The sequence below is a fragment of the Stylophora pistillata genome, chromosome 4, assembly GCF_964205215.1.
Source record: "Stylophora pistillata chromosome 4, jaStyPist1.2, whole genome shotgun sequence".
Lineage (NCBI taxonomy): Eukaryota > Metazoa > Cnidaria > Anthozoa > Scleractinia > Pocilloporidae > Stylophora > Stylophora pistillata.
Window position 1 is genome coordinate 8854176 of NC_142522.1, and position 10739 is coordinate 8864914.

Below are 10739 nucleotides of genomic sequence, written 5' to 3' on the forward strand. Positions count from 1 at the left end.
AAAAGCTTTGTTCCCATTTGAAAAGTTTTTTCATAAATAAATTAAATATGTAGTTACTAGGTAGATAATGAACCGTTTTCCACAGTATCCCAGGTCATACGTGTTCGAAACAAGGCAAGCTACCCTGCGAAAGATCTGCTCTACATAATTCATCTTAAGAGACATCCTGGTGACTCTGAAAAACACGAAGTTGTTCATATTGCTGTCGAATTTTAAAAAAGTTGTTTCGTAAGAGAGCCATCCTTTCAACTGAGCGTTTCTTAGTTTTTTTTCCTGCTCTGCCAGAGCCTCGCCTACTATCAAGCAGTGGTTTTCATTTATGACTGGAGAGGCTTGAGTATACAGTAAAAAGCCCGGCCTCCCTGGTATTTTCAGTGTTAGAGTAGGTTTTGGAAGGGAACTAACTAACTTGAAACAATTCATCAATGAGAAACTACCCTCTTGTCTATTGGCTTGGATCTGTACAACTTGTTAGGTGTAACTTAGTAACTCAACTGCTGACGAGGTTGTTGCTTATGTTCTTTCAAGTGACCAATCGTTCAACTACTTGTTTTATGTCGAAAATTTACTCATGCAGCACCTGCCCGGCTCTTCAAAAGGTGTACAAAAATATTCAAAGTAACCTTTAACAAGTTCGACAACAAATAACTCTTTGGACTGAATTTTAATAAATATGTGTTAGTTCAAAAGAACCCGTAATATTTTCCTTTGACACTTTCCTTTTCTCTCTCGAATGAAATTTTTAAACACACATGTTTATATCATTTTTCCTTGTACATAACTTTTTAAATATTGCCGAGTGATTCTTTGGCCAAAAGCAATTTACTCTAGCTTTCAGTTTTTACAGGCTAGAAAACTTAAGATCATGCTCCTAGTTCAAAATACGTTCATTCTTGTAAACAGTTGTTTATAAAGTAATTAAAGAGTGCAGGCCACTGACTCGCAGGGCTGCTGACCTTATCTGGGGATCTTTGGCATGTCTTGTTTCTCCGTTTGGATGCAATGTCAGTCAATTGCGTTTTATTCTCTGTTGTGATATGTAGAACCTTCCGGAAGTCAACATTTGCTTTTCTTCGACAAGATCATTTTTGAATGTCGATCAGCTGATCTTTCTTATGTAACTCTTAAAGGTTATGCAACCCTCAAATGTTATGTAACTTTCTGGACTGATTATGTAATCACTTCGTACATTCCAATCTAGTTCTCGAGTTACAGGAGTGAACTTTGAGATAAGTTAGTCGTTGTCATGTTGTTGTTAGATCGTTAGCTCTAAAGGTTACCTGCCTCTCAAATAATTAAAGCGTGTTTTCAAAGAAGCTTACTGGACTCAGACTCGCTATCTTGCTCTCTGGCGTCGTAAAGGACAAAACTTGGTGTCAGGAGGTGAGTAACATCCACGAGCTTTGTTGTTGTTAGTGGAAGTCTATTTTATTTCGGTCATGGCCTCTACCTCTGGTAGTCAGCAATCTTCTGGTTTATCGGCTGCTGCACCGATCTATACCACCACAGTACCGCTAGCCAAACCTCCACAACCTCTTAATCTCGAAGACAGGCCACGTAGAGGCGATAACTGGTTAAACTTTAAGAGAGCATGGCAAATCTATAAACGGGCGGCTGGAATCAGTCAAAAGCACGGCCCAGTCCGTGTTGCCCATTTTCTTAACATCGTTGGAAGAGAAGGAGTCCAACTGTTTGACACCTTTACCTTAGCTGAAGACGAAAGCGCTGACAATATTGATGACGTCCTGGCTAAATTTGAATCTCGTTGTCTGCCGCAACGAAATCAGATGTATGAACGATGCCTCTTCAGCAAGAGAGAGCAAGAACCAGGAGAAAGTGTCGATCAATATTGCACAGCACTGATGCGCCTTTCTGAACACTGTGGGTTCATGAACCTAAGAGACAGGTTGATAAGAGACCGCCTCATCCTTGGAGTCAAGAATGATTGATCACGCAAGAAACTTTTAGAGAAGAAAGATCCACTTTGGATAACGCCTTGGATATTTTGCGAACACAAGAGTTAACTAATATACGCGCACTAGACATGACAACTGAAGAAGCTAATGTGAATAGGGTAAAGGCCAAGAAAACGAAACCGCCTAAGACCCAGACTGAGAATGCAACACCGCATAAACACGCCTCAGGTAAGAAGTGGACTCCTCCGTGCAAGCCAAGAGGGAAACGTTCTGGTAACCCCAACAATTTATACACTTGTTGTCCAGCTGTTGGCAAGAAATGCTCCAAATGTGGCAAAGAAGGACACTTTGCAAAAAAATGCGACTCTCGCTCTGTCAATCACGTACAAGATTGTGAAATCTACAGCCATAAACCCTCCCCCACATCAGCTTATGTGACAGCGTGCCTTAATAATAATGCCGAAGTACAACTTCAGATTGATACAGGTGCTTCATGTAACATCCTCCTCAAAAGTGCCAACATCCGAGCTACAGGAGACAAACAGTGTAAAAACCTTGAACAGTCGTTTACAAGGCTCGTCATGCACAACAAGACTGTAGTCTGGCCACTTGGTCGAATCCACCTATTTACTGAACAGAAAGGAAGAAAATATGGAGTTCTTTATCACATTGTGAAGGAAGATTTGACACCACTCTTCTGTCGAACGACGTGTGAAAAGATGAACCTGGTCATAATCTTAGATGCTGACGTAAACGCGACTCACGACGAAAGAATTGACGTCTCGTCAAATGTTAGAAGTGATCCTACCTATATGAATTTACCGATATCTTCACTGGAATTGGATGCCTTGAAGGAACCTGCTCCATTCAAGTGGACGAAGGTTTCTGCGCTGTTGTACATCCGCCTCGTATAGTACCAGTCCCACTTCGAGATACCCTCAAGTTAGAGCTGGATACCATGGTGACGAGTGGTATCCTCGCCAAGGTAATTGAGCCCACATCATGGGTCTCAACCCTTGTTATAGTGAAGAAATCTAAGGGAAAATAAGAGTATGTCTGGATCCTCGAGATCTCAACCGCGCAGTGCAACGCTCGCATTATCCACTTCCAACTATCGAGGAAGTAGCTACTCGCCTTAGTGGTGCTAAAGTCTTTAGCGTGTTAGATGCCAAATGTGGATTCTGGCAGGTACAAATTGACGAAAAGAGTAGTTACTTGACAACCATGAACACACCTTTTGGTCGCTATCGATGGCTCAGAATGCCATTCGGAATAAACTCAGCCCCGGAAGTATGGCAACAACGAATGCACGAGCTAGTAGAAGGACTCACAGGTGTTGAAGTCATCGCCGATGATTTCCTAGTTTGCGGTTTTGGAGACTCTAATGAAGCTGCAATTGCCAACCATGATCAGAATCTCAAGGCTTTCCTCAATCGCGCAAGAGAAAGAAACCTCACTCTCAACAACGAGAAGTTGGAACTTCGACAGTCACAAGTCCCTTTCATAGGACACCTCCTTACAGCAGAAGGTCTAAAACCTGACCCGTCAAAGGTAGAGGCTGTAGTGGACTGCTCAGTGCCCACCAGTCTCGCAAAACTCAGAACGTTCTTAGGAATGGTGCAGTATCTGGCGAAATTCTGCCAACATCTGTCTACAGCATCACAGCCCTTAAAACAGTTGGAAAAGAAGGAAATAGAATGGCATTGGCAACACCCTCAAGATAAAGCCTTCAAGGAGATAAAAGAGCTCATCACTAAAGCCCCAGTCCTACAGTACTTTGACGTGAGTAAGAATGTCACTATACAGTGCGATGCCTCACAATATGGCATTGGTGCAACTCTACTTCAGGAAGGACAGCCAGTTCACTACGCTAACAGAGCACTGACGTCGACAGAGAAAAATTACGCTCAAATTGAGAAGGAGCTCCTAGCTGTTGTGTTCTCTTGTGAGCACTTCGAAAATTACATTTATGGCAAGCACGTCACAGTCGAAACAGATCGCAAGCCTCTGATTGCTCTACAGAAGAAGCCAATCAATACAGCTTCTAAGAGATTACAGCGTATGATGCTTCGTCTTCAAAGATTTGACCTGAATCTCACTTAAAAGCCAGGCAAAGAGATGTATATTGCTGACGCACTCGCTCGCGTTCTACCTAGGCAGTCAAAGATACCAAATGCCAGCACCTCATCCTGCTATAAAGATCTAGAAACTGTCAACTTTGTTGAAGACTTGTCGATATCAGAGTCGACACTTGCCAAGTTTCAAGTGGAAACGGCTAAGGATGAATCTTTACAGGCGTTGTTACAAGTTATACGCGCTGGCTGGCCTACAAAAACTTCCATGGTACCTTCAAGCGCACAGCCTTTCTTCAAATACCGAGATGAAATGACGCTCCAAAATAGCCTAGTTTTTAAAGGAACGAAGATCGTTGTCCCAGAGAGCCTTCGACGTGATATGATAGAGGAAACACACAAGTCTCATCAGGGACTCCAAGCATGCCTTCGAAGGGCCAGAGAGGTTTTCTTCTGGCCAAGAATGTCTGCACAACTCAAGAATCGTATTGATAAATGCTCTATATACCAAAGCGTGAGACCTGAACAAGCCAGCGAACCTCTTCAGCCTCACCCAGTTCCTGACAGGCCATGGCAACGAGTTGGAACAGATTTGTTTACGTTCAAGAACCGAAACTACCTTGTATTAGTTGATTACTACAGCAACGTTAACGAGCTGGATCATCTTGCCGACACTTCGTCCCAGACAATCATTCACAAGCTGAAGATGCATTTTTCGCGACATGGGGTACCCGATTAGGTAGCTTCTGACAATGATCTTCAGTATACATCCTCAGAGTTCCGAAGATTTGCAGCAACATGGAAGTTCACTCACGTCACTACGTCACCACACTATCCACAAGCTAATGGGATGGCCGAAAGTGCAGTCAAAACCTGCAAGACTTTAATGAAGAAAGCTCTTCTGTCCCAATCCGATCCATATCTTGGTTTATTGGATCACCATAACACCCCCACTGCTGCGACAGCTAAGTCTTCATGCCAACGACTTTTTGGTCGCCGAACTAAGACACTTCTACTCTTCTCAGAATCTTTACTCTAGACTGACCAAACAGTTAGTGATCTTCTCAAAAGGGATTGTGTCAAGCAAGCGAAACATTTCGACCAGCATGCTAAACAACTCTCAGAACTCAAATCAGGTGACACCGTGCGCATGAAACTGCCTGGAGAAATAAAGTGGTCAAAAGCAGTTGTTTCTTCTAAAGTCGCATCTCGCAGTTACAAAGTTGAAGTCAATGGTAGATTCTACAGGCGTAATCGGAAGCAATTGCGTTCTACCATGGAACCACTTCAAGAAACCCCCTTCAAAATGGACGGAGATGACCTGACTGTTCTAGACAATCTGCAGGAAGAGAAACACCCCCCTCCAGCTAGTTCTCAAGTAGAAACATCCACGTCCCCTCCTGGATCTCAACTACCCCCAACACCTCAAACAACAGAGCTGAGTGCAAGACCACCTCAAGAAGCTACTATAACTGAGATAAGGACACGACATGGACGATTGATCAAGCCACCTAAAAAGTTTGACATTGAGTTATAGTTAAAAAAAAATAGAAAAAGAGAAAGATGTTATGATATTTAGAACCTTTCGGAAGTCAACATTTCCTTTTCTTCGACGAGATCGTTCTTGAATGTCGATCAGCTGATCTTTCTTATGTAACTCTTAAAGATTATGTAACCCTCGAATGTTATGAAACTTTCTGGACTGATTATGTAATCACTTCGTACATTCCAATCTAGTTCTCGAGTTACATGAGTGAATATTGAGATAAGTTAGTCGTTGTCATGTTGTTGTTATATCGTTAGCTCTAAAGGTAACCTGCCTCTTAAGTAATTAAAGTTTGTGTTCAAAGAAGCTTACTGGACTCAGACTCCCTATCTTGCTCTATGGCGTCGTAAAGTACAGAACTTTCTCCGCGTTAGAATCTAAGTAGTTGTTCTGTTGTCTTTGTATAAAGTCATCTGCTACTTCCTTTCTTTTAGATTTGTAATGATTTTGTTTCTCTCTTTTTTACCTGTCGCCTTTTAAGCGCTAACAAAGAAGAGACAAACGAGGGACTTGCAGTGGCGAAATCTGTAGATCGAGGTACAATTCAACATGTGGTTGCATTCACTGTGCAAGACCTTTATTTGCTTATGGGACGAGAACTCGAAGCCCTGGACTCTGTCACGGCCGGGAATGTGTTGGGGATTGGCGGCCTTGAGAGTCACGTGCTCAAGTCTGCCACAGTCTCTAGCACTGCTGCCTGTCCACCCTTCACTGCTCTTCCAATCGAGACTCGTCCCATTGTACGTGTGGCAGTGGAACCGGTCCACCCGGCCGACATGCCCGCGCTAGCCAGGGGAATGAGACTTCTTAACCAGGCGGATCCTTGTGTTGAGACTTTAGTCGAGGAAACTGGTAAATTTTCTTAATGTCAGGAGTATAGAGGCCCTTTACATCTAACATCGATCGGAGCCAAGCTTGCTAACCATTGGGCTCACGTATCTCCCACTTAAGGGCCAATTATGTGTCACAACCATTAAAAGCCGGACCAGACCCCCCATATTATTAAGACCAGCTTTGTGTGGCCTATTAGTGGTTTTTATATCATCTGTTGCTGTATTAAAGTGTCGTTTCTTTGTGCTTGAACGCCGTTACGGCAGGTAAAATCTGTAAAACACGACCAAGCCACAGGGAGCAGACAAGTCAAGATGCATGATGGAACTTATTCAACCAACTGTTACTTATTTGTTTCCTTTAGGTGAGCACGTAATCCTGGGCGCAGGAGAAGTCCATCTTCAGCGTTATATTGATGATCTAGAGAAGCTCTTTGCTGGCATTAAACTCAATGTATCAGCGCCTATTGTTCCGTTCCGAGAAACCGTCGCTGTTCCTCCTACTGTTGACAGGGTGAACGAAGCTATTATTAGCGAAACAAACTCGACCCAGCCGAAACAAATCGATACCGAAGGAGAGGAAAGCGATAAAAATGTCTTGGATAAAGACAGAGGAATCATTGAAATCAAGACGGCAAACAAACTCTGTAGTGTCCAAGTGAGGGCTTTACCATTGCCAGACGATGTTACGCAGTTACTTGAGAAGAAAAGTGATTTGATAAACATCTTAGTGACGGTGTCATCAGCCACGAGCTTAGCAGAGCGGAGGCAGCTGGTAGGTCAAGTTAAACTTCCCACCAGAGAATCGTTGAAAGGCCACTATCAAGAGCTCTGCGCTGCTTTTAAAGAGGCAGGGACCATTTGGGATGGAGCTGCAGATGATATCTGGGCATTTGGCCCTCGTAGGATTGGCAGCAATGTTTTACTGAATAGAATACCAGGCTATCAACGGCCGTCTATGTGACAAAGTTCGGGTCTGTTAGGTACGTTCGATTTTTTGATTGATTGTTGCTTTTATAATCTATTTTCTCCCTCTTTATCTTAGAAGGTGTTTGAAATATTTTCTTGTTGGCGTTGATTTCCTTTGTAATCTAAACAAAGCAATTTGTAAGCCTTTAATTTTGATTATTAACATAAGTAATCGTGATTCGTCGTTTCTCGCCCGCAAGAAGGTGTATGCTTGTAATTTGCTTAGTAAAGAGAGATAATTTGTAGATGGTCTCTATGGTTGAGAAATATGTATGCAACGCCTTTAAGCGTTCATATATTAGTTGTTTTACAATTTTGTTGCTGTTGATTTTCACAAGCGAAAAGTAAGTTTTAAAGTTCCAGTGTAACGGCAAGGAAAAGCAACTAAACATGGACAAAACAAAACACTCTTACAATGTCAAAACTGCGACTGCAATAACCTCTTACATATTTTCCGGTCGCTACAGGAAACACTTCGTTACCAGAAAGCAGTTACCGCGAACATGATAATAGTATCGTTAGTGGTTTTCAGCTTGCAACATTAGCTGGTCCGCTCTGCAAGGAACCCTTGATGGGAGTCTGCTTTGTCGTAGAAGATTGGATTTCACTGGATCCAGGTTTAAACACAGTTGCTACCACAGGAATGAGTAGGGGAGATAATTTAGGGCAGGAGCATGTATCGAAGAATGAAGATTGAAATGTTGACAGGAATATAAACGAAAACGAAGCACGCAAACATGTAAGCAAAATTAACGAAATGAGCTGTGAAAAGAACGATGATCCAAAGAAATTTTCAACAGATTCTGAGGATAGAAGTTCGAAAATTGCTCCATCGCAAAGACTTGATAGGTTCGGACCATTTCCTGGACAGCTGATGCCTGCGCTTTTTTGCTTCACCCGGTGCGCTTCATGGCAGCTATGTACACATGTGACATTCAAGCGACAGCGGAGGTCCTGGGTCGAATGTACGCGGTTTTAGCCAAACGGGAGGGACGGGTACTGAGGGAGGAAATGAAGGAAGGTGCAGACGTGTTTGACGTCACGGTCGTACTTCCGGTTGCGGAAAGTTTAGGATTTGCTGAAGAAATAAGAAAGCGAACAAGCGGACTTGCGAATCCACAGCTTGTGTTTAGCCATTGGGAAGTGAGATTTTTTAAGCCCCTGAATCGGTTTCTTTACTTGAATTAACACTTATGGTAGTAGTGCTCTGTTCCTGTTGTTATCATAGAACCTTGCTGTATTTTTTAAGGGTTTATTGGATACAATTAAACGTCCATGAAAGGCCACCCACTCGAGAGGTCAGCCCGGCTAGTTCAGTTTCCTTGTGTCCTTTACCCTCAAAATGCCTCTCTCCATTTAGGATTATTAAAGAGTACTGGCCGAATTATTAATGAGTATTGTTAACTTTACATATGGTGCACGATGCTCGCAGTAGATAGCGCTATTTAAGCAATAGCGAAAATCAGACCTGAAAAAAATCAGGCCTGTACGGGATTCGAACCACTGACCTCTGCGATACTAGTGCAGCGCTCTACCAATTGAGCTAACAAGCCAACTGGGAGCAGGCCGTTAAGTTGATTCGTAATAAACCCGTGGAAAAAAAAATATATGAACTTCATGTATTTCATTGTATCTGATTTATCACTTTCACGGGTTTATTACGAATCAACTTAACGGCCTGCTCCCAGTTGGCTTGTTAGCTCAATTGGTAGAGCGCTGCACTAGTATCGCAGAGGTCAGTGGTTCGAATCCCGTACAGGCCTGATTTTTTTCAGGTCTGATTTTCGCTATTGCTTAAATAGTGCTATCTACTGCGAGGATCGTGCACCATATGTATCTAATACCGCAGTTCAAAATATATGAACTTCATATATTTCATTGTATCTGATTGTTAACTTTGCGATGGATTATCATCACATCCAGAGGTGGGGGGATAGTGGGGGGGGGGGGGGGGTTAGGGGTTAGGAAGCCTCACGATCGCTCCATGCTTCATCCCTTCTTCCGAAATCGGGATAAGCTCAGCAGCCTGTTACGGACACCTTTCTACAACGTCCACGTGTCTTTATGGCTTATATGGCCTTTTGAAGAGGTCTGAGTGTAGTATGAACTAACAGCTTGAGCAAAAGCACTTCTGACCATCTCAGTTAAAATCCTTATATTGCTTTGTTGCATGGAGGTAGTAATGTTTACTTAAACTGGCACGGAATTACTAAAGCGTACCGTCAGGGGGGGAGAAGAAAGCGAAGGGGGCGGCGGCGGAAGGGGATCAAGGAGTGTGAGGGGGTTGGCGATGAGTCAGATGCAGTCCACAATATAGTAATGTTTATGTTCGCTGTTGTTGTTGTTTTCTGTAGGTTGTCGATATCGACCCTTTTTGGGTTCTCACAACGGAGGAGGAATACACACATTTCGGCGAGAAAGCTGATTCAGAAAACCAAGCTCGAAAGTACATGAACAGCGTTAGACGAAGGAAAGGACTGTATGTGGAGGAGAAAACTGTTGAGCACGCAGAGAAACAGCGGACACTAAAGAAATGATCATAGTTGGAAAAATTTATCGGAATGAGTCGTTTAACTTAGAGTACAGTAAACACCCGCATATAAGAACACATGATTTTGGAGGCCAGGCTGATCAGGTTCTTATTTATCGGGTGCTTAGTGAAAAATCAGTCTGAAGGTGTTCTTAAATTGTTCTTAAATTTTGTTGTTGGAATTCAGAACTGCAATAATGCAAAAAAATGCTTGAGATTAAATAAGCATATTTAATGAGAAAGAAAATTCCTAAATATCGTGACATTATTGTAACAATTAGCCTGCAAAAGAAAATCAGCCTTATTACTAGTTAACTAGTGAAAAGAACAAGAAAATAATCTAACATGAAGGGCATGATAATGTCTTATCCATTTTATAAGAACATTTTATATTTCGAGGCTGATATTTTTCTTATGAAAATGGTGCTTTATTTTCAAAATTTCAGGCTGATGTTCTTAATCCACGTGTTCTTTTTATGGGGGTGTTTACTGTAGTACTCATTTTTGTTGCTCTCAATAATTAAGGTGGGGAAGAACGAGGCGATAAATCACTGCAACTAGGCTCAACAAACCGCATCCTGTGTATTACTTCCTAAACAAATAACTGCGACCCATCTTATCGCTACGATCATCGCACAAATTCAAACTGGGTTGCCTTTCGGCTACGTATTTCGAGGGTAAAATCTGTAGCAAGAACAAAGATTTCACAAAACGTCCTATTGTTGCGCACTGCAACCTGATTTGATGTCAGAATGTTCCGGCGTGTACCTTCGTCAAATCGAAAGTCGAAAGTGAGACACTACTGCGATTTAAAATTGTGTTTAAGAAGATCGAAAGTTACCAAGGAAACCAGAGAAATTAAGCAAAAATGTTCAT

At 42.4% G+C, this 10739-nt stretch overlaps 1 pseudogene; it reads left to right on the forward strand.

The window, feature by feature from the left end:
• Nucleotides 1–4034: 4034 nt before the first annotated feature.
• LOC148732294 (elongation factor-like GTPase 1) lies at nucleotides 4035–9907 on the forward strand (annotated as a pseudogene).
• Nucleotides 9908–10739: the final 832 nt, after the last annotated feature.